The 2,754-nt window shown below is 59.2% G+C and overlaps 1 non-coding gene across 1 annotated transcript; it reads left to right on the forward strand.

The window, feature by feature from the left end:
* The first annotated feature begins 2,338 nt into the window (after positions 1-2,338).
* On the forward strand, positions 2,339-2,410 carry TRNAP-CGG (transfer RNA proline (anticodon CGG)). The gene has a single exon. It is a non-coding gene; the product is annotated as a tRNA-Pro (tRNA).
* The last annotated feature ends 344 nt before the right edge of the window (positions 2,411-2,754 follow it).

Here is a 2,754-nt window from a genome sequence, read left to right on the forward strand (position 1 = left end):
CTGGTTTTATTAATCCTGGCTGCGAAACGGTTCCTGAACTTCGCTCCCAAATCCTGTGGCCTGGAGCCCTCGTGCAGGATGAACTGTGGGGATCCTTGGGGCTCCTGCCTGTACCACAGCAGCGTCGGGAAGCCGGAATCGTAGCCGCACTCCAGGGTCACATTCCCCCCTTCCTTCACCTTGGTTTCTCCCGCCGGCTGGCTGACCGACTGCGCTTGGGAGAGCCCTGTAAACACAGCCAAGGAACAGAGGAGTCAGCGCCGGCCCTTCCCCCCAGTACGCGCGGGTCTGGCTCGTGACAGCAACCGTCCCGCAAGGAGAGAAAGAGAAGCCGGAATCGAGCCTCGTGGGGCGCAGACACTCACCGGGCCAGCTCAGGGCGAGGGTGAGGACCAGGAGCAGCGCGGACATGCTGAGCCCCCGCGTGTGTGTCTCGCTGCCCTGTGGTGTGTGAACCTCGCGCCGGAAATTGGTGCTTTGCCCTCTGCGGATGGAAGGTGGCTCCTCCCTGCGGCCTGAGTCAAAGCTCCCTGGACCGGGCTGGCCTCTTGCGCCCACGTAGCGGGGCTTGGGGTGAGGCCGCCCCGGATGGAGAGGGGGGGAGACAGGAAAACATCGCGCCGCTGACTCCAACTTCTGTGTCCTCCCGGGGGTCTCTGGAGCGAGTCTCCTTCACAGGCAGTTCTTGTAGGGCGGGCCAGTGCAGGGGGAGCGCCGTGCCTTGCAGGGCGCAGTAGTAGACCGCCCGGTCCCCCGGCTCTAAAGCGCGAATGGTCAGAAGGCTGGAGCGGTTGGCGCGGTCCACGTAGACCCCGAAGCGCCCCGACTTCTGCTCCCCGCGGTAGCTGTGGCCGAGGTAGGTCAGTGCCCTGCCGGCCTCGCGGCGGTACCAGTAAACGGAGTCGTAAATCCCATCGGCAACATCATGCGCGCATGGGATCGTAGCATCCGAGCCCTGCGCCCCACTCTGGCCGGGGGGCTGGGTGATTTCGGACAGGCAGGTACCACCTGGGTGGGGGAGAGAGAGGGAAGAGGAAGACAGAGGACAGGAGGGAGGGAGAGAAGGAGGGAGGGACGGAGAGAGGAAGGGAAGGAAGAAGGGGGAGGGAAGGAAGGAGAGAGGAGGAAAGAGAGTCAGGTAAAAGAGAAAGAAAGGGGAGGGAGGGAAGGAGAGAGGCAGAGAGGAAGGAGGGAGAAAGAGACAAAGAAAGGAAGGAGGTAGGAAGAGAGCAAGGGAAAGAATGATACAGAGGGAAGAGAGAGAGTGGGAAGGGAAAGAAGGAAGAAGAGAGACCGAGACAGACAGGGAAGGGAGGAGGGAGAGACAGGGAAGGGTTGGGGGGGGGAGAGAGAGAGAGAAAGTGTTACATGGAGCAATAGACAGTCAATGTGGGCGAAAGACGCGTAGCGCAACAGGAGCGATCGGTCGATGAGCTTGCAGGGTGGAGGACAAAGCGAGTCTTGAACCCAGGCACAAGACACTGGCTTTGATTTCGAGACCTGCTCCTAACCCACCTGCTGCCGGTCAGCACCGCCTCTAAGCGGGAACAGCCGGCAGCTAAAGGATTTAGACACCCAGTTCCCATTAAGAACAGCAGGAATTTGGCCCTTGTCAGCTCTCAGTTCTGCTCTTCCCGCATCTCTCTGTAACGCTGGGGAAATAGCTTGTCTGTATCTATTGCGGGCCGGGACAGCCGCTCTCTGCAACCCAACCTACCCGGCTCCTGGCAGAGACAACGGGGCCCGAAAACAGGCCGTGCGCGGGGTTACTCACACAGCAGAGGCAGGAAAAGCCACCTGCGCCCCGCCATGGCGCCCCGCGGCCTCCTCGCGCGCTGGCGGCAGGGAGATAACCCGAGCAAACAGCCCCTCCCCGCCTCTCCCCTTATCTGCCAAGGGCGCCTGGCAGCTCAGCTGCGAAGGCAGGAAGTAGGGGAGGGGGGAAGGGGACAGTCAAAGAAGGGAGGCATTTGAGCACATCACAAGCCGTTGCTGATCTAAGGGCCCCGCCATCCTCTGCAGCCGGAGGGCGGCTGGGCTGCCGCAGGCGGCTGCTTGGTGGTCACGTGTATTGCGATTATATCAGTGGACAGCCTCAAAGGTAGGGAGACAAGCCCCATGACGTGAGAGGGAATGAAACATTTCAGTGCGTTTGCTAGATCTGGCTGCGAGGCTCCAGTTCTGAGACAATGCGAAGAGGAAGAGGAAGGAAAAGAACAAATCTCTACCTTTACTTGGTGGGATAACACACACGTGATAACAAGAGACATTTAGTCCAACAAAAACGATTGGGCTCCCCATAGCAGAAATACGGTAAAATGAGAGCCATTGACTGTCTGGCTCGTTGGTCTAGGGGTATGATTCTCGCTTCGGGTGTGAGAGGTCCTGGGTTCAAGTCCCAGACGAGCCCAAACATTTACTGTTCTCTACCTCCCACGGCCTTGCATGAGGTAGGGGAGAGTTTTGTAGGGGAGGCACTTCATAAATTATCCTGCGTGGTCTTGGGCTGGCTCAGGCTAGTAAGGACTTGGCTTCTCTTGGTGCCCCGCCGATCCCATTATTCCAGAGGTTTGGCAGGAGTAACAGAAATCGATGGGAGGGGTTCTCCCAAAGACCTCCCACAGTGGGAACAGCGCGGAAATGTCAACCCCAGTTAGGTTAGTCTTGCAGCTGTAGTTGCGTATCTCCACGTTGGCTTTTCGCCCTAGTGTAGAGCTGGCTTTAGAGTCAGTCTCAGCGCCTGCCCAAGGAGAA

The sequence above is a fragment of the Pelodiscus sinensis genome, chromosome 30 (assembly GCF_049634645.1).
Source record: "Pelodiscus sinensis isolate JC-2024 chromosome 30, ASM4963464v1, whole genome shotgun sequence".
Classification (NCBI taxonomy): Eukaryota; Metazoa; Chordata; order Testudines; family Trionychidae; genus Pelodiscus; species Pelodiscus sinensis.